We start from the raw sequence: 27,056 nt of genomic DNA on the forward strand, positions 1-27,056 counted from the left end.
ACATCCTCTTCTCAGCCTCCTGGTGAGGTAGAGAGCATGCAGTGGAGGGTGAAGCAGGGTAAGAGCCTGGGGATGGTAGACAAATACATGTAGGGCATGTGGATCCTACAGTTACCATGCAGTATGGCTGTTCCCCAGACATCCAAAGGTCTAGGCTGTGAGAGGGAAATAAGTCTTTATCAAGATCTGAGATATGAGGGTCATTTGTTAAAGCAGCTAGTATTACTTACCCTAGTTAATATATCCAGGAAATGTAAAATGATTCTATATTTATTCTTATCTATCCCCTCATTCTCTGTACTTTTGTATGATTTCCAGACAAATAAGGGAAAGAATATATAAAATACACTGCCATGTTCATGCCATAAATTCTGCATCTGTATTAAATTTTTTTGCCATCAAATGTTTTAATGTTTAAAAACATCAATGGTAACAGAATTTTCAATCTCTCTCATAAGAGTCAAAGTATTTGTATTTTCTATTTTTTGGGTGAAATTCAGGTGTTTATATTTCGACAGGGATGTCCTCCATTTTCAAAATCGTTGCCATACAGTTTCCTGTATTATAAGAGGAACTTTCTAAGAATAAGAGAATAGATGACAAATTTCACTGCACAAAAATTGTGGACATCAGCATAGAAAAATGCCATAAAGTTAAAAGGTAAACAACCAGAAAAAACAATGTCTGCAAGCATAAAACAATGGCACGACTCTTGCAACCCCATGGACTGTAGCTTGCTGGGTTCCTCTGTCCGTGGGATTTACCAGCCAAGAACACTAGAGTGGGTTGCCATTTCCTTCTCCAGGGGATCTTCCCGACTCAGGGAAGCGAACCCATATCTCCTGCTTGGCAGGCAGATTCTTTACTATTGAGCCACCTGGGAAGCCCCAACAACAACATATCAGTTCAGTTCTGTCGCTCAGTCATGTCTGACTCTTGGCAATCCCTGACTGCAGCACACCAGGCTTCCCTGTCCAACACCAACTCCCAGACCTTGCTCAAACTCACGTCCATCAAGTCAGTGATGCCATCCGACCATCTCATTTTCTGCTGTTCCCTCATCCTCTGATGCTGAAGCTGAAGCTCCAATGCTTTGGCTACTTGATGTGAAGAGCTGACTCATTAGAAAAGACCCTGATGCTGGGAAAGACTGAAGGCAGGAGGAGAAGATGACAGAGGATGAACAACAACATATAGTAAAGTAATACAAAGAATATGTGTAAGTCAATGCAAAAAGATAAACATGTATCAACAGGAAAATATATAAAGGGTAAGAACACACAAAATCGATTCATTATGAAACCATAAGAAAAGAAGTCAACCAATAAAATACAAAACAATGCTCTATTTCATGAGAGTCAAAGAAATACTAACTAAAATAATGCTGAGAGATAATTTTAAAAAGATATCAAAGTTGACCAAATTGAAACATAGTGATAATTTGCAGTATTGGTGAGAGAACTGGAAAAAATATCATTCTGGGGTTTAGTTTGGATAGGAGTGTAAATTGATACAATTTTTCTGAAGGGTAATATGTTCAGTTCAGTTCAGTCCAGTCCCTCAGTCATGTCCGACTCTTTGCTTCCCCATGAATTGCAGCACGTCAGGCCTCCCTGTCCATCACCAACTCCTGGAGTTCACCCAAACTCTTGTCCATTGAGTCAATGATGCCATCCAGCTATCTCATCCTCTGTTGTCCCCTTCTCCTCCTGCCCCCAATCTCTCCCAGCAACAGAGTCTTTTCCAATGAGTCAACTCTTTGCATGAGGTGGCCAAAGTACTGGAGTTTCAGCTTTAGCATCATTCCTTCCAAAGAACACCCAGGACTGATCTCCTTTAGAATGGATTAGTTGGATCTCCTTGCAGTCCAAGGGACTCTTGAGAGTCTTCTCCAACACCACAGTTCAAAAGCATCAATTCTTCTACGCTCAGCTTTCTTTACAGTCCAAATTTCACATCCATACATGACCACTGGAAAAACCATAGCCTTGACTAGATGGACCTTTGTTGGCAAAGTAATGTCTCTGCTTTTGAATATGCTATCTAGGTTGGTCATAACTTTCCTTCCAAGGAGTAAGCATCTTTTAATTTCATGGCTGCAATCACCATCTGCAGTGATTTTGGTGTATCGAAAGTCTGAACATGTTTTTATATTTGACCCATCAGTTCCACATTTAGAGATTTATTCCAGAAAAATAATTGACAGTTAAAAAAAGATTTAGGAAAAACCACAGACAATGTAGATATCTAACAATAGGGAGTTGGTGTCAAATTAGAGTACATACAAAAGATGGAATAATGAAATATTCTATAGCCACTGAAAATTATGTCACAGAATTACTTTTATTGGCATGGAAAATTATTGAGTGAAAGAACAGTTTCCAAAGGACATATCCCATCTCCCATTTAAACATGCACACACACACACACACACACACACACAAGCTGGGTTAAACCCAAGTTTTGTGGGGCTTGGGCAGTTTTCAGTTTTCTTAAAAAAATGCAATACTGTGAATACAATTCAGATTTAAAAGTAAATATATATTTAGAATGAGAAAAGAAAGAAGAGCAAACTACAAATTACCACCAACATCACAAAAATCCAGAGAGTATTTTTTAAATGTCTACATATTTTTTTCCTATGAGCAAGTGACATGGAAGCTTAAGCTGCTAGTAGGAGAAAAGTCAGAATGGTGTTATATCGAAATGAATGTGTATTACTTGTGGAATTAAAACAAAAAAGGATGTTTTAGAAATCAGTAATTCTGAATAGCTGATAGACTACTTTTTACCACCCCAGGGGGTTGGGGAGTGGTGGGGTTTCCCATCCAGGCCCTGCAGTGACTTGACTGAACAGGAACAACTCAGCAGGCACTCCCAGCTCATTGCATAACAGGCAGCCAGCTTACAAATCTGTGTCAGGCCTAAGATTCACTTTATGACAAAGGTAAAAAGTAGTCTACCAGCTATTCAGAATTACTGATTTCTAAAACATCCTTTTTTTTTTTTTAAATTGCACAAGTAATACAGGCTCTGCCATTGCAAGGCTTCACCATTAGGAGTCCCTCTCTTCCTTCTGATGAGAGCATGGAGATCACGTGGACAATCTACGACTGGGTATGAAAGTGATGGGAGCATGGCGGCTCACACTGCCTGGCCAGAACACATCATGTGGTCACTCCAGAAGCAGCAGGGGCTAGCTTGAGTGTTATCACCTTACCCTCCACAAGGAAAGTGAAGAGGTTTGGAGAACACCTAGAAATGTTTTAAAGTCTACTTTGTTTGATAAGGGTATTGCTGCCATTGACAGAATGTGGTCCACTGGAGAAGGAAATGGCAAACCACTTCAGTATTCTTGCCTTGAGAACCCCATGAACAGTATGAAAAGGCAAAATGATAGGATACTGAAAGAGAAACTCCCCAGGTCAGTAGGTGCCCAATATGCTACTGGAGATCAGTGGAGAAATAACTTCAGAAAGAATGAAGGGATGGAGCCAAAGCAAAAACAATACCCAGCTGTGGATGTGACTGGTTATAGAAGCAACGTCCGATGCTGTAAAGAGCAATATTGCAGAGGAACCTGGAATGTCAGGTCCATGAATCAAGGCAAATTGGAAGTGGTCAAACAAGAGATGGCAAGAGTGAATGTCGACATTCTAGGAATCAGCAAACTGAAATGGACTGGAATGGGTGAATTTAACTCAGATGACCATTATATCTACTACTGTGGGCAGGAATCCCTCAGAAGAAATGCAGTGGCCATCATGGTCAACAAAAGAGTCCGAAATGCAGTACTTGGATGCAATCTCAAAAATGACAGAATGATCTCTGTTTGTTTCCAAGGCAAATCATTCAATACCACAGTAATCCAAGTCTATGCCCCAACCGGTAACGCTGAAGAAGCTGAAGTTGAACGGTTCTATGAAGACCTACAAGACCTTTTAGAACTAACACCCAAAAAAGATGTCCTTTTCATTATAGGGGACTGGAATGCAAAAGTAGGAAGTCAAGAAACACCTGGAGTAACAGGCAAATTTGGCCTTGGAATATGGAATGAAGCAGGGCAAAGACTAATAGAGTTTTGCCAAGAAAATGCACTGGTCATAACAAACACCCTCTTCCAACAACACAAGAGAAGACTCTATACATGGACATCACCAGATGGTCAACACCGAAATCAGACTGATTATATTCTTTGCAGCCAAAGATGGAGAAGCTCTATACAGTCAGCAAAAACACGACCAGGAGCTGACTGTGGCTCAGACCATGAACTCCTTATTGCCAAATTCAGACTTAAATTGCAAAAGTAGGGAAAACCACTAGACCATTCAGGTATGACCTAAATCAAATCCCTTATGATTATACAGTGGAAGTGAGAAATAGATTTAAGGGCCTAGATCTGATAGATAGAGTGCCTGATGAACTATGGAATGAGGTTCGTTTGTGACATTGTACAGGAGACAGGGATCAAGACCATCCCCATGGAAAAGAAATGCAAAAAAGCAAAATGGCTGTCTGGGGAGGCCTTACCAATAGCTGTGAAAAGAAGAGAAGTGAAAAGCAAAGGAGAAAAGGAAAGATATAAACATCTGAATGCAGAGTTCCAAAGAATAGCAAGAAGAGATAAGAAAGCCTTCCTCAGTGATCAATGCAAAGAAATAGAGGAAAACAACAGAATGGGAAAGACTAGAGATCTCTTCAAGAAAATCAGAGATACCAAGGGAACATTTCATGCAAAGATGGGCTCGATAAAGGACAGAAATGGTATGGACCTAACAGAAGCAGAAGATATTAAGAAGAGGTGGCAAGAATACACAGAAGAACTGTACAAAAAAGATCTTCACAACCCAGATAATCATGATGGTGTGATCACTGACCTAGAGCCTGACATCGTGGAATGTGAAGTCAAGTGGGCCTTAGAAAGCATCACTACGAACAAAGCTAGTGGAGGTGATGGAATTCCAGTGGAGCTATTCCAAATCCAGAAAGATGATGCTGTGAGAGTGCTGCACTCAATATGCCAGCAAATTTGGAAAACTCAGCAGTGGCCATAGGACTAGAAAAGATCAGTTTTCATTCCTATCCCAAAGAAAGGCAATGCCAAAGAATGCTCGAACTACTGCACAATTGCACTCGTCTCACACACTAGTAAAGTCAAGCTCAAAATTCTCCAAGCCAGGCTTCAGCAATATGGGAACTGTGAAGTTCCTGATGTTCAAGCTGATTTTAGAAAAGGCAGATGAACCAGAGATCAAATGGCCAACATCCGCTGGATCATTGAAAAAGCAAGAGAGTTCCAGAAAAACATCTATTTCTGCTTGATTGACTATGCCAAAGCCTTTGACTGTGTGGATCACAATAAACTGTGGACAATTCTCAAAGAGATGGGAATACCAGACCACCTGACCTGCCTCTTGAGAAATCTGTATGCAGGTCAGGAAGCAACAGTTAGAACTGGACATGGAACAACAGACTGGTTCCAAATAGGAAAAGGAGTACGTCAAGGCTGTATATTGTCACCCTGTTTATTTAACTTATATGCAGAGTACATCATGAGAAGCGCTGGACTGGAAGAAACACAAACTGGAATCAAGATTGCTGGAAGAATATCAATAACCTCAGATATGCAGATGACACCACCCTTATGGCAGAAAGTGAAGAGGAACTAAAAAGCCTCTTGATGAAAGTGAAAGTGGAGAGTGAAAAAGTTGGCTTAAAGCTCAACATTCAGAAAACGAAGATCATGGCATCTGGTCCCATCACTTCATGGGAAATAGATGGGGAAACAGTGGAAACAGTGTCAGACTTTATTTTTCTGGGCTCCAAAATCACTACAGATGGTGACTGCAGCCATGAAATTAAAAGATGCTTACTCCTTGGAAGGAAAGTTAAGACCAACCTAGATAGCATATTCAAAAGCAGAGACATTACTTTGGCAACAAAAATCAGTCTAGTCAAGGCTATGGTTTTTCCTGTGGTCATGTATGGATGTGAGAGTTGGACTGTGAAGAAGGCTGAGCACCAAAGAATTGATGCTTTTGAACTGTGGTGTTGGAGAAGACTCTTGAGAGTCCCTTGGACTGCAAGGAGATCCAACCAGTCCATTCTGAAGGAGATCAGCCCTGGGATTTCTTTGGAAGGAATGATGCTGAAGCTGAAACTTCAGTACTTTGGCCACCTCATGTGAAGAGTTGACTCATTGGAAAAGACTCTGATGCTGAGAGAGATTGGGGGCAGGAGGAAAGGGGAGGACAGAGGATGAGATGGCTGGATGGCATCACTGACTCGATGGATGTGAGTCTCAGTGAACTCTGGGAGTTGGTGATGGACAGGGAGGCCTGGCGTGCTGGGATTCATGGGGTCGCAAAGAGTCGGAGACGACTGAGTGACTGATCTGATCTCTGATTGCTGCCATAGGTTTTTTTCCATTTCCATTTTCACGAAACATCTTTTACTATCCTCTTACTTTCAGTCTCTGTGTGTCTTTACCTCTAAAGTGGGTCTCTTACAAACAGCATATAGATGGGTCTGAAAAAAAAATTCCATCAGCCACCTTATGTCTTGATTGAACCATTTAGTCCATTGACATTTAAAATAATTAAAAAACAATAAATAAAATATTCTTAGGCATGTACTTACTGTCATTTTGTTACTTGCTTTCTGGTTGTGTTTGTTGTCCTTTTCTTCTTTCAGCTTCTTCCCTTGTGATTTAATGATTTTATTTAGTGGTATAGTTGTTTTCTTCTCTCTCTACTTTTTGGGTATTTTGTAGATTTTTGTTTTGTGGGTATCATGGGGTTTATGTATGAGGACCTATAGCTGTATCTATTTTTTTAATTAATAATCATTTAAGTTTAAAATAATTCTAAAATATCTACTTCTCTTTTCCATGTTTTGTGCTTTTGATATCGTATTTTATATCTTCATGTCTATCCCTTGATTGTTTATTGTAGTTATAGTTGATTTTACAATTCTTGTCTTTTAATCTTCATATGGGTTTATTCAAGTTGTTAATCCACAGCCTTTACTATATATTTGCCTTTACTAGTTTGATTTTTCCTTTCCTATAAATTCTTACTCTTGTTATAGCCTTTTCTTTTTCACTTAGAGAAGAGCCTTTAACATTGCTTGTATGGTTGGTTTAGTATTGATGAACTCTTCTAGATTTTGCTTGTCTGAGTTCTCTTTCCTTCAATTCTGAGTCATAGCTTTGTTGGTTAGAATATTTTAAGTTATAAGTTTTTCTCTTTCAGCACTTTAAATATGTCATGCCATTCCCTTTTTATCTGCAAAATTTCTGCAGAGAAATCAGCTGATAGCCTCATAAGAATTTCCTTGTGTATGCATCTTTATCTGCAAAATTTCTGCAGAGAAATCAGCTGATAGCCTCATGGGAATTCTCTTGTATATGGTTTTCTTCTACTGCCTTTAGAATTTTCTCTTTATCTGTAACTTTTGCCATTTTAATTATGCTATGTCTTGGTGTGGGTCTGTTTGGGTTCATCTTGTTTCACATCCTCTGTACTTTCTGTACATTATCTGTTTCCTTCTAGGTTTGGGAAATTTTTAGCCATAATTTTAACACATGTATTTTCAATCTCATTCTCTCTCTTTTCTTTATGGGATATCTATAATTCAAGTGTTGGCATGCTTAATATTATCCCAAAGATTCCTTAAACTTTTAATTTTTTAAAAAATTTGACCATGCCACATGGCTTATGGGATCTTAGTTCCCCAACTAGGGATTGAATCCACACCCTTGCCAGTGAAAGCACAGAGTCCCAACCACTGGGACACCAGGGAATTCCCTTAAATTTGTTTTTATTTTTGCTGTTCTGATTGTGTGTTTTCTAGTATTCTATCTTCCAGGTTACTTATGCCTTCTATTACCTATTACTTATGCCTTTGTATTAAGAATGAAATGTTCTCTTCATTTCCTTGTGGAAGTTTTTCACTTCAGTTATTGTATTCTTCAGTTCCAACTGGTTCATTTTAAATTTTCGAGTTTCTCATTAAAATCCTCACTGTGCTCGTCTATTCTTTTCCCTAATTTAGTTAGAATTCTTATTACTAATGTTTTGGGTTCTTTATCTAATAAATTATTTATTTCTGTTTCATTAGTTGTTTTTTTTCAGGATTTTTCTACTGCTCTCTCAGTTGAGACAAATTCCTCCATCTCTCCATTTTCCTTGTTTCTCTGTCTCTAAGGAATTAGGTAAAACAGTTACCTATAGTGGTCTTGAAACTGTTCTTATGTTGGAATGTCCCTATACAATCTATGCAGTCCTTGTAGCTTTGGTGAGAGAGTTAGATTTGATGTGAACACAAGTCACATTTTTCCTCGTGATATACTGGCCACTACCCACTAGTCGGGAGGTGGGGCTGGAGAAGGAGGTGGGGATTCACTTCTGGTCAATGCCCGTCACTGCCCTACTAGGGGTGGGGTCAGGTCCCAAGTTACTGCAACAGAAGCTTGAGGGTTAGGTCCAAGCTGGCTTAGGTCCCTTTAAGTGTGTGCTCTTCCCCTTTCTGGTGCTGGCATCCTCTGCCCCGATGGGGAGCAGTGCTGGGAGGGCTGGTGTGGGTTCAGTGAAGTTGGGGCACAAAGTGTGGTGGTCTGGCCACTATCAGAGATCTGCTCAACCTCTGAAAGGCCTCCTGTACAGTTGCCAGTAGTGGTTATTCCCTCCCTGTTCAGATGATGTTTATTGTTTGAGCCACCACAAGGATCTCTGCTTTTGGCAGTGGAGGAAACCTGTATAGCTATTACATGATGAGACCAATAATATTATAGGCATAATGTTGAGCAAAAGAAGCTAATAACAAAAAAGTACATACTACATTAAAAAAAAGTATGACTGTTTGATTCCATTAAGTTCAATAAGGGAAAAATTAATCAATGGTGATAGAATAGTGATTACCTTTGGGAGTATATTGACTGGGAAGGAGCCATCTGAAGTGCTAGAACAATTCTATGTTATTATCTGTTGGTGAGTATATTCATGTTGAGTTATGCAATTAAAATTTGTATTCTTTGTGACCTTAATAAAAAAATAAAATATAAGGAAAAGTAACGTCTGACTTAAAGAAAGCACTTTGTAAATGCTTAAGACACAGGATATTTCCAGGGAGTCTGTATGTCTGTTCAAAACTGCTTTGGTCTGAATTGAATGTTTGTGCCCACCCACCTACACACACCACACCACAAATTCCTATGTTGAAAACTTAATCTCCAAGATGATAATATTAGAAGATGGAGGCCTTTGGGAGTTAAGTCATGAAGGCAGAGATTTTATAGACAGGTTTAGTACCAGTTATGAAACTCCAGAGAGCTAGCTTGGCCCTTCTAAATACAACCATATGTCTACAAACCATACATCTACAAAACCAGGCCCTCATCTGACCATGCCTAGCACCCTGATCTAAGGTTTTGAGTCACCAGCACCATGAGTGGTTGTTTATAAGCTTCCCAGTCTATGGTATTTTGCTGTTGTTGTTTAGTTGATAAGTTGTATCTGACTCTTTGGGATCCCATGGACTGTAGCCCACAAGCTCCTCTGTCCATGGAATTTTCCAGGCAAGGATACAGGAGTGGGTTGCCATTTCCTCCTCCAGGGGACCTTTCTGACCCAGGGATCTAAACTGCCTCTCCTGCATTGGCAGGCAGATTCTTTACCACGGAGCCAATAAGGAAGCCAGTATTTTGTTCAATTCAGTTCAGTCACTCAGTCATGTCCGACTCTTTGCAACCCCATGGCCTGCAGCATGCCGGGCCTCCCTGTCCATCACCAACTCCTGGAGCTTACTCAAACTCATGTCCATTGAGTCGATGATGCCATCCAACAATCTCATCTTCTGTTGTCCCCTTCTCCTCCTGCCTTCAATCATTCCCAGCATTAGGGTCTTTTACAATAAGTCAGTTTTTCATATCAGGTGGCCCAAGTACTAGAGTTTCAGCTTCAGCATCAGTCTTTCCAATGAATATTCAGGACTGATTTCCTCTAGGATGGACTGGTTGGATCTCCTTGCTGTCTAAGGGACTCTCAAGAGTCTCCTCCAATGCCACACTTCAAAAGCATCAATTCTTCAGCACTCAGCTTTCTTTATAGTTCAGTTCTCACATCCATACATGACTACTGGAAAAACCATAGCTTTGACTAGACAGACCTTTGCTAGCAAGTAATGTCTCTGCTTTTTAACATGCTGTCTAGGTTGGTCATAGCTTTTCTTCCTAGGAGCAAGCGTCTTTTAATTTCATGGCTGCAGTCACCATCTGCAGTGATTTTTGAGCCCCCCCCTGCCCCCCAAAAAATCTGTCACTGTTTCCATTGCTTCCCCATCTATTTGCCATGAAGTAATGGGACCAGATGCCACGATCTTAGTTTTCTGAATGTTGAGTTTTAAGTCAACTTTTTCACTCTCCCCTTTCACTTTCATCAAGAGGCTCTTTAGTTCTTCTTCACTTTCTGCCATAAGGGTGGTGTCATCTGCATATCTGAGGTTATTGATATTTCTCCCAGCAATCTTGATTCCAGCTTGTGTTTCATCCAGCTCAGCGTTTTTCATGATGTACTCTGCATATAAGTTAAATAAGCAGGGTGACAATATACAGCCTTGACGTACTCCTTTTCCTATTTGGAACCAGTCTGTTGTTCCATGTCCAGTTCTAACTGTTGCTTCCTGACCGGCATACAGGTTTCTCAAGAGGCAGGTCAGGTGGTCTGGTATCTCTTTAAGAATTTTCCAGTTTGTTGTGATCCACACAGTCAAAGGCTTTGGCATAGTCAGTAAAGTAGAAGTAGATGTTTTTCTGGCACTCTCTTGCTTTTTCAATGATCAAACAGATGTTGGCAATTTGATCTCTGGTTCCTCTGCCTTTTCTAAATCCAGCTTGAACACCTGGAAATTCATTGTTCACATGCTGTTGAAGCCTGGCTTGGAGAATTACTTTGCTAGCATGTGAGATGAATGCAGTTGTGTGGTAGTTTGAGCATTCTTTGGCATTGCCTTTCTTTGGGATTGGAATGAAAACTGACCTTTTCCAGTCCTGCGGCCGCTGCAGCCTAAAGGAACTAAGATGATACCCATACCTGGAGAGGCCCATTAACTTTGTATTTTACAAAAGTAAAAATGGATGTGTTTCAAAAATTAGATTCACAATATGAAATTCAAAAATTGTACTTAGTAGTGTCTTAATTAGTAAGGTTAAAAACCATGAAAATTATTCATGAAACTTGATATAAACTCCCAATTTTCTCTCTCTGAATGTCTGGTAGGAACTGTCTTCAGTGTGGCTAGGGAAATAATCTCCAATCTGGTCTGATCTAATCTGTAGTCCTTTTCTTCCTTTGCCTCATTTAGTGTCTGCTGATTCTGTTTTCCTGCCATGATTTAACTGTTTCCTACCATGGACACTATGGATGTCTGAATTCTTACATTCCAGTCTCGTCTCCATTCTTTGTTTATAGATGTTGCCTTCTGTGACCAACTCTGTACAGTTCAGCTGCTTCTATACCTGTCAACCTAGAAATAGATGTCTTGTCGCTTCTCCTCCAGTCTTCCCAAACTGTGCCTTCCAAGTTCATTCATTCACTTAACAAAGTCAGTGTGTTTACTCTTTGTGGACAGGTTTTTTTTTTTTTTTTTAAGATTTTGGAGGTCCTGTGTCATTTCAAATTAATTAAAATGTCTTCATAACCTATGTAAACTATTTGACTATAAATTTTTTAAAAGAATTTGTTTTTTTGCTTTTTAAACAGCTTAACTGCAAATAACTTTCTTAAAATGCTACTAGCTATGATTTCTTGTGGATATTGGAATGTGATAAAATGTAACATAAAAAGAGTTTTCAAATTTAATGATATTTTATGAACACTAAGTTTAGTAATTCCTAATAACCTATTAATTAGCAGATAGTCATTAATTTAATAACCAGTGTTATATATTCTTTTGTATTTTAACTTTTGTTAATTTTACTTTCTGTGTTTAGCTTTTGGAGTCAGTAAATATATTTTAGCTCTCAAAAATTTTTTGTAAGTCCTGGAAATGCCTGAAATTTTTTTTTTTTTTACTGATCCTGTGATGTTTATAGTGGATAAAAGAAGCCTGATTGTGTAGTCTTTCTATACATGTTTTCTTTCTGTGTGTTTGTTTTCTTCTGTAATTTGTGTACTCTTAGTTGTGCCAATGGGAGGAGTATTTTTGAATTTTTTTTGACTGAAAGAATGAAAGCCTCCATTGAGTTGAGACATACATGCCTATGTTAGTTGAAGCACTAAATATATTCTTACCTTACCCCCAGGCTGCCTGAAGACCAGGATAGGGGGTGTGGCAAACTGTTAAGATCAGGAACTGAGAGTAAATATCTAGAACACTACAAAGATAATTTGAGAATGTAAGTTTATTCTGTGGAATTTAATAATAAAAAGTTGAGCTTCCTTGTTTGATGTTATTTTGTTTAGTAACTTACTCTTGGAGAAGGCAATGGCACCCCACTCCGGTACTCTTGCCTGGAAAATCTCATGGACGGAGGAGCCTGGTGGGCTGCAGTCCATGAGGTAGCTGGGAGTCGGACACGACTGAGAGACTTCGCTTTCACTTTTCACTTTCCATGCACTGGAGAAGGACATGGCAACCCACTCCAGTGTTCTTGCCTGGAGAATCCCAGGGACGGGGGAGCCGGGTGGGCTGCCGTCTATGGGGTCGCACAGAGTCGGACATGAGTGAAGCGACTTAGCAGCAGCAACTTAGTCGTATTATATTTTCCAAAAATCATGATGGATTAGGGGAAAAAAATCCTCCTCTACCATAGATGGTTTGAGAAACAATGCTGTACACTACACCTTAGTATATAATAGTAAGTTCTTGATATAAATTTGTTTCAACAAATAAGTAAACTGATTATCACGTGATTTGGCAGTAAGTTTACTTTACAAGTTTCCTTCCATTTGAAGTTTTCTCCCTTGGAAGAAGTCTCTTCAGAAACATCTAATATAATCTGTGATACTGAAGAACTTCTGAGTACAAAATATTTTAGAGAAAACTGATACAACCTTGAAAAGCTACTCAGTGATAAGACAATAAGTTTAAATATATCTCATTGTAGGAAGTTATAAGTGTCTTCTTGCTCTGGAAAATTTGCCAAAGAATCAGTTTTTGCAATGAGTAGACTCCCTTTCATCATGTGCCTCTATAATTTAGGATTTACTCAAGTGATACATGCATTTTGCCTCCACATATGGCTGCAGTGTAATTTCATGGGGTTTTCTAAATTCCCAGTAGTCTTTTCCTGAAGCGGTAGGCTGTGGTTAAACACAAATAGGTGAAGAACTCCCCTGTGATATTTAAGTGGTATTTTTTATTGCTTGATGACTAGACTGTTTACCCTTAAAGATGAGAATTTTACCCTATAAGAAATATGAATGTATTCATTTAATCTATTAAAGCAACTTTTTGGGGATTGAAATACAGAGGGATTGAAATGCCAGACTAATTTTTAAAAATCCTCTTACTAAGCATGTGACTATACTGAATTTTCAAATATGCTAATTGAGCTATCTCAGCAAGTATCTAGACTGGTTAGAGCTTTTGTTAAGTATTCACAGTTTTAAATCACAACTGAAGAGCACAGAGAAGGTTTATATAACCATGTAAAAAAAGATGGGATACAAGATCGTCAACTTCTAATGACCTTGCTTCTTTTAAAAAAAAATTTTTTTTTATGTATGCATTGCCCGTTTAATTTTTTTCTTCATTCTTTTTTTAAATTGAAGAGTAGCTTATTTACAGTATTGTGCCAGTCTCTGCTGCAGAGCAAGTGACTTAGTTATACATATATGTATAGCTGATTAACAGTGTTGTGATAGTTTCAAGTGAACAGCAAAGGGACTCTGCCAGACATAATATATGTTATCTCTTCTCCCCTGAATTCCCTCCCCCTCAGTCCAGATTGCCACACAACATTGAGCAGAGTTCCCTGTGCTATACAGTAGGTCTTTGTTGATTATTCATTTTAAGCATAGCCACGTGTATATGTCCATCACAACTCCCTGTCTCTTCCTCTTATCCTTCTCCCCCAGCAATCATAAGCTTGTTCTCTAAGTTTGTGAGTCTCTTTCAGTTTTGCTTCTGATCTCATCCTTCATCCTTCCTATCCCGCTTCTTTATTAGTTACTGTTGAACACTTCTGCTGTCTTGGATACTTTCTCTCATTTGAGTTTTCATATGTCGATTGACCCTCCTGCCTACTTCTCCTCCTTGTCATTCCACTCTCCTCCCATTTAACTGTGGACATAACACATGTTTGTTGCTCAGCCTTCTTCTCGATTATACCTTACTTGGAGAGTGTGGCTTTGACTATCTTGAAGGAGTTGTCCTGTTTCACAGATGGAAATCATTATTGATTTTGATCTAGAAATATGAGCTTAAGTATATTTATTTTAATAACTATTATGTAGAGATGACAATAGGATAAATAGGACGAGTAAATATTTAGTAATAAATTTACTGGTCAACAGGACTAGTAAATAAGTATGACTAGTAAATCACTAGAAAAGAAAATAATAGGTAAAAGAAACTAACAATAAAAGTCAATGAAACAGAAGTTAGAATTATAGAGAAGGAAAGGGAAATAGCAAGAAGCATAAAAACAGAAAGCATATAAAATGATAGTAATCAGACATATCACTTAGAGTAATTATTATGAATGCTGCAAATGTCCTTGTTATATGACAACATTCCTGGGCTGAGCCCTAATTAAAAAATCTGAATGTTGCTATTTACATATAATAGGTACTCCTAAACCTAAATGACTAGACAGTTCAGAATACAGGAATGAGGCTGACTTTTCTATATAAGTATATATAATGTGTGAAGAGAGAAGATATAATTTCTATAATCAATGAAAATTGACAAGTCTTTAACAGAAGTACTGATAGTCTATAAAAATATACTGGATCCTAGGAGAGATCATCTAAAGGGAGTACACTTTCTTAAAAGAGAAGAAAAACCCAGAAAAAATCAGAAGCATTGGGAAAATACCATGAAAATCATATCAGTCTTGTATGTTCTTTGAAAACATAGAGATGTGATGTGGCACTAATAAATGAGAGATGATAAATATAGTGTTACAATTAAACAATTTACTGCTTGCTAATGCTAAGTCGATTCAGTCGTGTCCGACTCTGTGCGACCCCATAGATGGCAGCCCACCAGGCTCTGCCATCTCTGGGATCCTCCAGGCAAGAACACTGGAGTGGGTTGCCATTTCCTTCTCCAATGCATGAAAGTGAAGAGTGAAAGTGAAGTCGCTCAGTCGTGTCCGACTCCTAGCAACCCCATGGACTGCAGCCTACCAGGCTCCTCTGTCCATGGGATTCTCCAGGCAAGAGTACTGGAGTGGGATGCCATTGCCTTCTCCACATTACTGCTTAGGATACGGCAAAATTAGAAATATTTTTTATACATAAACCTGTTATTCCAAAAAAAAAAAGTTCTGAAGCAAAGTGAGCACAATATGCATGTAGTTTAAAACAAAACTGAATTGCCTTATTAAACTGATAGTGTTAAAAGATTTTAGCTAGTGTTCGTAATGGATTCTTCATTGCTTTTGAATTTTCTATTAAAATGAGAAATATCTAAAATACTTAAGTTTAAAAATTGCATCAAAAACTGGAAAGCAAATGATAAACAGAAAAAATAAACTGTATCATGGGAGACAAATTGATATCTTTAATGTATCAACATCCCTTACGTAGAGGGGACCATTTTCTCTTCTTCCCAGAATCCTGATATAGGCCATTAAAATAGGATTTTCAACTGTGTATTAGAAAAATGAAAGAAATTTCTACACTACCTTCTGTCCTTCTCAAGGCTTCGGTGACATTGAGAGAAAGAATTAGGCATGAAGGGCTGCCACCTGACAGGGCTGTCCACCTGTGCTGATGGTGACAGGGTCTGAAGTCCAGCTGAACTTTCAGGCCTTGTGCCCCGGAAGAGAGCTGGGTTTACCTGGAGGAAGGATTAATTCCAACAAAGATATTGTGGAATCAACCCTGTTTCCAGAGGGTCTAGATCTACCTAGAGAAGGTGTCTCTCTCCAGACTTGCCATTTGTGCTGTCTGGAGACTGTGTGGACGTGTGTGGCTTAGCCTCTTCTGGGTTCTTTTCTCTTTTCGATCTGCCTACCCCAGAGCCAGGGTATTCTAGTCTCCTTTCCTCCATTTGACAAGCTTAATGGGGGAGATATTGTCTCCTGAATTGAGGCCTACAGTTTATGCATGTACTGAAGGGAGAAACTGGTGTTAAGTCTGATTAATTCAGGAGCCATGTTTTAGGAATATTGATTAGCATTTGGTTTCTGCATTCTCCAAATTATCATTGTCAGGAAGAGAGCTTATAATTAGATTTGACTTCTGTATTTTGAGTCTGCTATTCCTCCTGATTAAATTTAAGATATGCATTCACTTGGGCTTCCCAGGTGGCACTAGTGGTAAAGAACCTGCCTGCCAATGCAGGAAACATAAGAGACATGGGTTCAGTCCCTGGGTAGGGAAAATCCCCTGGAGGTGGGGATGGCAGCCCACTCCAGTATTCTTGCCTAGAGAACTCCAAGGACAGAGGAGGCTGGGGGGCTGCAGTCCATAGGATCACCAGGAGTCTAACACAACTGAAGCGACTTTGCACACATGCATGCATGCATTCTTAGAAGGCATACTACGTTGGTGATGCTTGTCTTTCTCAATGTATCAACAGTAACATAAAGGACCCAGCATAAAGTAGATAATCACTATACCTCACTGATGGTTATATGTTTCATTGTGAGCAATTTCTCAGCATTTTTTGGGGGAAAGTAGAGAATGAATTGATTTACTAATAAAATTTTATATGTATTTGAATCACCTTGCTGTACATTTGAAATAACAATTATTGTAACAATAATTTTTGAAATTAACAATTATTTATTATTATAAATTAACCATACTTCAATAAAAAGTAAAACTGGCTATAAAGATAATAGTAAATTCATGCTAGAATTTAAATTTTTGTGTATGTAAAATGACATTAAATAGAAAATAAAAAGCACTATGGCACATAGAAAAAAATAAATAAATCCTTCTTTTCTTTTTTAGCTTTTTGTGTATGAATGTGTTTGTCTTAAAGTTGATGGTGAAGCCTGAAACGGAAGTGAATGTGCCTAAGACTAACCGTTCATTTTAAGAAGCAATTAATGAACTACTGCTCTCAGATCTAGTGATGATGCTTCTAGGGAATTACTTGGAGAGTTTTTGACATGTTCCCTGACATTGGAGGGATGCAAGAACTCAACTCTGACTCATACCTACAAAGTCCAAAGGGGAGAGTCGGTGGCCTGAGCTCTGTTGACTTGGAGCAGAGTGAGGGGAAAGGGCTCTATCGAAATCCACCACAGCTTCTAGCATCTGGTGTGACAAAGGATGTTTGAATTTCCCATGAACTGTGAGGCTCCTGAGGTGGGAATGTATCGGGTTGTTTTGACTGGGACTCCACACAAGAGGAGTGAATCTGATGGAGGCGTGGACCACAAAAACCAGTGGCTAGAGGGGAAGTTGTAAGAGGCCAGCTGGAGCGGGTATAGCGTACGTCAGAGGAACTATATATGGGTGAGAGATCCCCAGTGATGGAAGTTGTCTCTGAAAAAGCCACAAAACACTCCAAGGAAGAAAGAAGTGACATTTAGAACATCCCTCACAGAGAGAATACCTATACCGGAGTATAGCTGTACTGGGAAATAATACTTTATTTACTTTTACTTCTTTCCGTCTCTTCACTCCAGTCCCTGCTGCTGCTGCTAAGTCGCTTCAGTCATGTCCGACTCTGTGTGACCCCATAGACGGCAGCCCACCAGGCTCCCCTGTCCCTGGGATTCTCCAGGCAAGAACATTGGAGTGGGTTGCCATTTCCTTCTCCAATCACTCCAGTCCCTGAAAGGTTCCAAAGCATCAGCCAAGTAGTCAAGTAGAAGGTGAAGTGAGAGCTGGAGGTGACTCTAATTATCCCCATCTTCTTTCATTACAGGGTTCCAAGCCTGGAGTACCCTGGAGATCACAGGAGAGAGAAGTTTTACATTTGATGAGAATCAGGTTTTGATTATTATACTAACTATATTCTTTAATACCTGGCAAAAAGAGATTATTAAATTTCATTGAATCAAAGATGCCATTGATTATAAGATGTTCCCTTATTTTATATATCAGAGGGAAAAATCCCTTCCAATTATGACTACATGATGACACTGAAATTCAGAGATGGGATATTAAAATGGAAAAATATGTTCATCTTAGAGTAGATGAAATAGAGTAATATTTTATTATCTGAGGGTGATTAAAAAAGCTATTAGATCTGATTGAAATTTCACTGAAGGGAGGGTAAATGAATTAATAATATGGCATTCAGAGGAGGACAACTGTGATAAAAAGTAAAAATTTTTCCTGTCTGTACCTGCAGTGTCCAGCTGGTGCAATAAACTAGTTAAGCAATGTAATTTATTTGTCTAATTTCAAGCAAACACACACACACACACACACACACACACACACACACACGAGCTGAACCTGTCTTTGACAAAAGCCTGAAGATAAAAGAGGATCAGTCACTCAAAGGTTTATTTTAAGGTTTACTTTCTCCACCTAACATGTATGTAATCCTGCCCATAGAGAGCAGAACACACTTCCTGAGGGCTAACATAGATGCCAGATTTCAGTTGAATTTAAAATGGGGATACGTGAAAACAATGAAGTATTTTGGATGTTTTTACAATTTCTGAGGACTAACAGGAAAGAATTAGATCTCATGCTCTCAGTAACACATTTGATAACATGGAGAGATGAATAGCATAACTAAAATATCATCTGGCCACACTGCCTCTCAGATGTCTAGATAAACTAAACTGAACCCTCCCAGTTCTATGGACTGTGGAAGCCTGAAGAGCTCTTATTTGCTTTTGTGAATTACTAGAGAATTTTATGTCTTATAGTCCCCTAAGCCTCTGGATCTCATCTATATCAATCTGGATTCTAAACTAGACTCCTGTGGTGGTTTTAAAGTATGTCCAAAAATTCTTTGACATTTTTCTCTTCAAGAGATGACACTTTATTCCTCTTCTATTGAGTGTAGGATGGACTGACTGGCTTTGTTCTAATGAAATGAATAATGGACATATGACACCGTGTGACTTCTGAGACCAGGTGGTAGAGCACACGGCTTCCTTCCTGCCCTCTGTCTTGGATTGCTTGCTCTGGAGAAAGCTAGCTTCCATGTCATGAGGACACCCAAGCAGCCCTCCAGAGAGAGAGGTACATGTGGTAGAAAACACGTTTCCAGCCTATAGCCATGTAGTTGTTGTTGTTTTTCAGTTGTGTCCGACTCTTTGCGACCCCATGGATTCCAACATGCCAGGCCTTCCTGTCCCTCACCATCTCCTAGAGTTTTCCCAAGTTCATGTTCATTGTATCAGTGATGCTGTCCAGCCATCTCATCCTCTGAAGCCCTCTTCTTCTCCTGCCCTCAATCTTTCCCAGCATCAGGGACTTTTCCAATGAGTTGTCTGTTTGCATCAGATGACCAAAATACCAGAGCTTCAGCTTCAACATCAGTCATTCCAGTGAATATTCAGGGTTTATCTTCCTTAAGATTGACTGGTTTGATCTCCTTGCTGTCCAAGGGACTTTCAGGAGTCTTCTTCAGCCCCACAGTTTAAAGGCATCAATTCTTTGGCATTCTGCCTTCTTTACGGTACAGGTCTCACAACCATACATGACCACTGGGATGCCATGTAGTTAAGCCATCTCAGAAGTGGAAGTTTTTGCCTTCGACAATTTATTGAAGGTAAAGGACATTTTAGAAGAGGCCAGAGTTTGTATTTGTCCTATGGTGGAGGAAGAGAATTTCCTCTGCACTTCTAGGTTCTTCAGGCTGGTCTAAGAATGACATTGACATGAGACAGATTAACAGGAGAAAATCACACAAAAGTTGAACAACATGTATACATGAGAGAGACTAAGAAAAACCAAATAACTTGCTAAAATGGCCAAAGGGCATGGGTGTGTGCTCAGTTGTATCCGACTCTTTGCGACCCCATAGACTGTAGCCCATGAGGTTCCTCTTTCCATGTAATTCTCCAGGCAGGAATACCGGAGTGGGTTGCCATTTCCTTCTCCAGGGGATCTTCCCAACCCAGGGATCGAACTCATGTCTCCTGCATCTCCTGCTTTGCAGGTGGATTCTTAACCACTGAGCCATGTGGGAAGCTCTAAAATGGCCAAAACCGTCACCTTAAATATCATCTTCAGCTAAAGACAAAAGAAGATACGAGGGGTAGAGTTTGGGACTTCACAGGGCAGGAATGCAATAAACTTGGAGATGGAAACGCAAATGTTTGCTGGGCCAGTTAGAAATAGTGGGTCATGGTGAGGAGTTTCAACGGACTTTGCTAGGTTCGTTCCTGTTCACAAATGTAGTTCATACTATAATTATCTATTGTGACTGCTCCCTTCCTGGAAAAAGGCCTTTATCTACTATCTTCAGGCAGTTTGAAGAGAAAAGGTCAAAGTTACTTCCTGTATCTTTTGGGTCTTGATTATTTTTAGTTTGAAATAATCCACGTAGCAGAGAGGCATTTTTGAAGTGTCATGTTTTGCTCGCCTACAATATTTCTGTCAGCAGTGATTACATCCAGGCTCAGAATCAACTTGCCCCTGTAATACTTAATATCTTAATAACATAAGTGAAGTATTATAATATTTTGAAAAAGTGAAATAAAGGTAAAGTACGGACTGGTGGCACAGAGGGTGAAGAGTCTGCCTGCAATGCAGGAGACCCGGGTTCGATCCCTGGGTTGGAAGATCCCCTGGAAAAGGAAATGGCAACCCACTCCAATATTCTTGCCTGGAGAAGCCCCATGGACAGGGGAGCCTGGCGGGCTACAGTCCATGGGGTTGTGAAGAGTCAGACATGACAGAATGACTGCACATTCATGTTCATGAACAAGGTATAATTCTTAATACTGTTAAACTCCATACACAAAAGTAAACTCAAAATGGATTAAAGATTTAAATGTAAGGCCAGAAACTATAAAGCTCTTAGAAAAAAAATCTTTGTGTACACTCCTTGACATAAATCACAGCAAGATCGTTTTGACCCACCTTCTAGAGTAATGGAAATATAAACAAAAATAAATAAGTGGGACTTAATTAATGCTTTTGCACAGTAAAAGAAGCAATAAACATGATTAAAAGACAACCTTCAGAATGGGAGAAAATAATTGCAAATGAAAAAAATGACAAAGGATTAATCTCCAAAATATATAAGCAACTCATAGAGCTCAATGTCAGAAAAACAGCCCAGTCAGAAAATGGGCAGAAGACCTAAACAGATATTTCTCCAAAAAAGACATACAGATGCCAATACACACATGAAAAGACCCAACGTCATTCATTACTAGAGAAATGCAAATCAAAACTACAATGAGATACTACCTCACACTAGTCAGAATGGCCATCATCAAAAAAATCTACAAACAGTAAAGGAGAGGATGTGGAGAAAAGGGAACCCTTTTGCACTGTAGGTGGGAATATAGGTTGATAAAGCCACTATGGAGAACAGTATGGAGATTCCTTAAAAACTAGGAATAGAACTGCCATATGACCTAGCAATACCACTACTGGGCATATACCCTGAGAAAACCAAAAATATACAAGCAACTCCTACAACTCAACTCCAGAAAAATAAACGACCCAATCAAAAAATGGGCCAAAGAACTAAATAGACATTTCTCCAAAGAAGACATACAGATGGCTAACAAACACATGAAAAGATGCTCAACATCACTCATTATCAGAGAAATGCAAATCAAAACCACTATGAGGTACCATTTCACACCAGTCAGAATGGCTGCGATCCAAAAGTCTACAAATAATAAATGCTGGAGAGGGTGTGGAGAAAAGGGAACCCTCTTACACTGTTGGTGGGAATGCAAACTAGTACAGCCACTATGGAGAACAGTGTGGAGATTCCTTAAAAAACTGGAAATAGAACTGCCTTATGATCCAGCAATCCCACTGCTGGGCATACACACTGAGGAAACCAGAAGGGAAAGAGACACGTGTACCCCAATGTTCATCGCAGCACTGTTTATAATAGCCAGGACATGGAAGCAACCTAGATGTCCATCAGCAGATGAATGGATAAGAAAGCTGTGGTACATATACACAATGGAGTATTCCTCAGCCATTAAAAAGAATACATTTGAATCAGTTCTAATGAGGTGGATGAAACTGGAGCCTATTATACAGAGTGAAGTAAGCCAGAAGGAAAAACATAAATACAGTATACTAACGCATATATATGGAATTTAGAAAGATGGTAACAATAACCCTGTGTACGAGACAGCAAAAGAGACACTGATGTATAGAGCAGTCTTATGGACTCTGTGGGAGAGGGAGAGGGTGGGAAGATTTGGGAGAATGGCATTGAAACATGTAAAATATCATGTAAGAAACGAGTTGCCAGTCCAGGTTCGATGCACGATACTGGATGCTTGGGGCTAGTGCACTGGGACGACCCAGAGGGATGGTATGGGGAGGGAGGAGGGTTCAGGATGGGGAGCACGTGTATACCTGTGGCGGATTCATTTTGATATTTGGCAAAACTAATACAATTATGTAAAATTTAAAAATAAAATAAAATTAGAAAAAAAAAATAAAAGTGAGATTTCATGTTAATTTAAAAAAAAAAAGAAAAATACTCATGTACCCCAATGTTCACTGCCGCACTATTTACAATAGCTAGGACATGGAAGCAATCTAGTTGTCTACTGACAGATGAATGGATAAAGAACCTGTGCTAAATATATAACATGGAATATTAGCCATTAAAAAAGTATGAATTTGAATCAGTTCTAGTGAGGCAGATGAACCTATAGCCTGTTATACAGAGTGAAGTAAGTCAGAAAGAGAAAAGCAAATATTATCTATTAAAGCATATATATGGAATCTAGAAAAATGATATTGATGAACCTATTTGCAGGGAAGGAATGGAGACACAGATGTAAAATGGACTTGTGGACACAGTGGGGGAAGGAAAAGAGTGGGACGAATGGAAAAAGTAGCATCGATTGTATGTCTATATAGCATCAACTATATGTCTATATGTATAGCATCGATTATATGTCTGTTTTACACTACTGTGTATAAAACAGATAGCTGGTGAGAAGTTGCTATATAACACAGAAAGCCCAGTCTGGCACTCTGTGATGGCCTAGAGAGGTGGGATGGGATGAGGGGAGGGAGGCTCAGGAGGGAGTTGATATATGTATAATTATAGCTAAATTGCATTGCTGTATGGCAGAAACCAACACAATATTGTAAAGCAGTTTTTCTTCAATTAAAGAATAAATTTTAAAACCTAAAAAAAAAAAGAATACTGTTACTAAGCCATGAGCTCTCTGCCCAATATGCGCAGAAGCCAATACTATGGCACTAACTTCTGAGAAAAGAAAAAGCTTTAGTGAAAAGTTGACCAGCAAGGAGAGAGGTGTCAAGGCTCTTGATCTGTTTACCAATCTAGGGTTCAGTCATATGTTTATGAGTTAAGAGGATGGATTGGTATGTGGAAGCACAGGTTAAGGTTGGAGGGCTTTGGAACTTGGCCATGGATGATAAGATATGGTGAAGAGGCTTTAGCACCAAATCTTCCTAGACAACAAACCCTTCGCTTCTGAAAGGGCCCTGGCATTCAGGTTCTGGTCATATCCTGGTCTTTTGGTTCCATGGAGGGAAGACACTTTGGTTCATGGTATTATTTAAAGACCAGTATTTCTCCTCTGTGCATTCCTTTACTGCATGATTCAGTTTTGCTCTGCTGTCTCTGAAAAGCAATTTAGTCTGGTTAAGAGAAAGATTGGGTCAGTTTGGGCTGTTTTTGGTTATAAAACCTTAATAAAGACTTTTCATTCATGATTAACTGGGTCTCCTTGCCCCTGGATTTCCCCTATTCCAAACCATTACCTTTAGTTAATGAGATCTTCCTGTATTATTTATCTGATCATGGTTTCCCCCAGTTAAAAAATGCATTCATGCTCCACTGATTCCCATTGCCTTCAGAATAAAATCCCAATTCCTTTACTTGGTTTATAAGAACTCTAAGTACTGCCATGATATTGAGATTTTGGTCACGTCTTGGCCATGGGATATTAATTCTGAATCTCATGCAATAAAGATTTTATCTTTTGTAAATTCTGTGTGAAGCAGAAGATACCATAACCTTTACCTAGAGAATTTTTTGTTCTAGAAATGAATACTTATTTCATGTCAGTATTTCTTACATACACAGAATTAGTGGACCAAGTGACCAAACCTTCTGGGAAAGAAAGAAATGACTGTTTTCACACCTATAAAGTAGGAACAACTAAAACTCTGTGGGTGGTTGAAACTGGACAGGAGACTAAAAAGAAATTGGTGAGCAATCTGTCTTTCTTCTGAAAATATCACTATATTAAATTCTTCAATAAAAAATATAATGATTATGGTATGTCCACTACTGTAAAGAAAAAAGTAGATTTCTCTTTTCACCTGGAACATTGTCCATCATAGAGTGGAAAAAATGGTTAGAGAACAGTATGATCACATTTAGGTAAAATAAATACAGTAAAGACAGTACCATGTCCAATTGTTAATGATGATTGTCTCTGGGGAAAAGGCTTCTGAGTGGAATTTGTGGAGTACTTATATTGATATCTAAATTTTAAAAAATGTAATAAAAACAGATCCTTTGTAATTTAAAAAGACAGTTCCATTTTATAAAGATCAACAATGACAACAAGATACTTTAACATCCAATCCTTTCTCTTAATACAGATTCTCATTCAACTTTTTCTGGAATGAAGGTTCACTGGTAGGGTTTAATCAATCTTAAAGCTATATTCCAACAATATCCCCATAACCTCATTAGTGGCTAAAATACTGTATCTGCTATTAAATTCCTCACAGCGAATCCTCATGCCACTCCATATACATTCCCCACCCAAAACTCAGTTAAATCTGGGAAAAAAGAGAGAGTTGATAATTCTCTTTTGTTTAAAAATGATTCGGTTCAGTTTAGTTCAGTTGCTCAGTCGTGTCCAACTCTTTGCAACCCCATGAATCGCAGCACGCCAGGCCTCCCTGTCCATCACCAACTCCCGGAGTTCACTCAGACTCACGTCCATCGAGTCAGTGATGCCATCCAGCCATCTCATCCTCTGTCGTCCCCTTCTCCTCCTGCCCCCAATCCCTCCCAGCATCAGAGTCTTTTCCAATGAGTCAACTCTTCGCATGAGGTGGCCAAAGTACTGAAGTTTCAGCTTCAGCATCATTCCCTCCAAAGAAATCCCAGGGCTGATCTCCTTCAGAATAGACTGGTTGGATCTCCTTGCAGTCCAAGGGACTCTCAAGAGTCTTCTCCAACACCACAGTTCAAAAGCATCAATTCTTCGGCGCTCAGCCTTCTTCACAGTCCAACTCTCACATCCATACATGACCACAGGAAAAACCATAGCCTTGACTAGACGGACCTTTGTTGGCAAAGTGATGTCTCTGCTTTTGAATATGCTATCTAGGTTGGTCATAACTTTCCTTCCAAGGAGTAAGCGTCTTTTAATTTCATGGCTGCAGTCACCATCTGCAGTGATTTTGGAGCCCAGAAAAATAAAGTCTGACACTGTTTCCACTGTTTCCCGATCTATTTGCCATGAAGTGATGGGACCAGATGCCATGATCTTCGTTTTCTGAATGTTGAGCTTTAAGCCAACTTTTTCACTCTCCACTTTCACCTTCATCAAGAGGCTTTTGAGTTCCTCTTCACTTTCTGCCATAAGGGTGGTGTCATCTGCATATCTGAGGTTACTGATATTTCTCCCGGCAATCTTGATTCCAGCTTGTGCTTCATCCATCCCAGTGTTTCTCATGATGTACTCTGCATATAAGTTAAATAAGCAGGGTGACAATATACAGCCTTGACGTACTCCTTTTCCTATTTGGAACCAGTCTGTTGTTCCATGTCCAGTTTTAACTGTTGCTTCCTGACCTGCATACAGATTTCTCAAGAGGCAGGTCAGGTGGTCTGGTATTCCCATCTCTTTGAGAATTGTCCACAGTTTATTGTGATCCACACAGTCAAAGGCTTTGGCATAGTCAATCAAGCAGAAATAGATGTTTTTCTGGAACTCTCTTGCTTTTTCCATGATCCAGTGGATGTTGGCCATTTGATCTCTGGTTCCTCTGCCTTTTCTAAAACCAGCTTGAACATCAGGAAGTTCACAGTTCCCATATTGCTGAAGCCTGGCTTGGAGAATTTTGAGCATTACTTTACTAGCATGTGAGATGAGTGCAAGTGTGCGGTAGTTTGAGCATTCTTTGGCATTGCCTTTCTTTGGGATCGGAATGAAAACTGACCTTTTCCAGTCGTGTGGCCACTGCTGAGTTTTCCAAATTTGCTGGCATATTGAGTGCAGCACTTTCACAGCAACATCTTTCAGGATTTGAAATAGCTCCACTGGAATTCCATCACCTCCACTAGCTTTGTTTGCAGTGATGCTTTCTAAGGCCCACTTGACTTCACATTCCAGAATGTCTGGCTCTAGGTCAGTGATCACATCATCGTGAGTATCTGGGTGGTGAAGATCTTTTTTGTACAGTTCTTCTGTGTATTCTTGCCACCTCTTCTTAATATCTTCTGCTTCTGTTAGGTCCATACCATTTCTGTTCTTTATCGAGCCCATCTTTGCATGAAATGTTCCCTTGGTATCTCTGATTTTCTTGAAGAGATCTCTAGTCTTTCCCATTCTGTTGTTTTCCTCTATTTCTTTGCATTGATCACTGAGGAAGGCTTTCTTATCTCTGCTTGCTATTCTTTGGAACTCTGCATTCAGATGTTTATATCTTTCCTTTTCTCCTCTGGTTTTCGCTTCTCTTCTTTTCACAGCTATTTGTAAGGCCTCCCCAGACAGCCATTTTGCTTTTTTGCATTTCTTTTCCATGGGGATG

This window comes from Bos mutus, chromosome 16, assembly GCF_027580195.1.
Source record: "Bos mutus isolate GX-2022 chromosome 16, NWIPB_WYAK_1.1, whole genome shotgun sequence".
NCBI lineage: Eukaryota > Metazoa > Chordata > Mammalia > Artiodactyla > Bovidae > Bos > Bos mutus.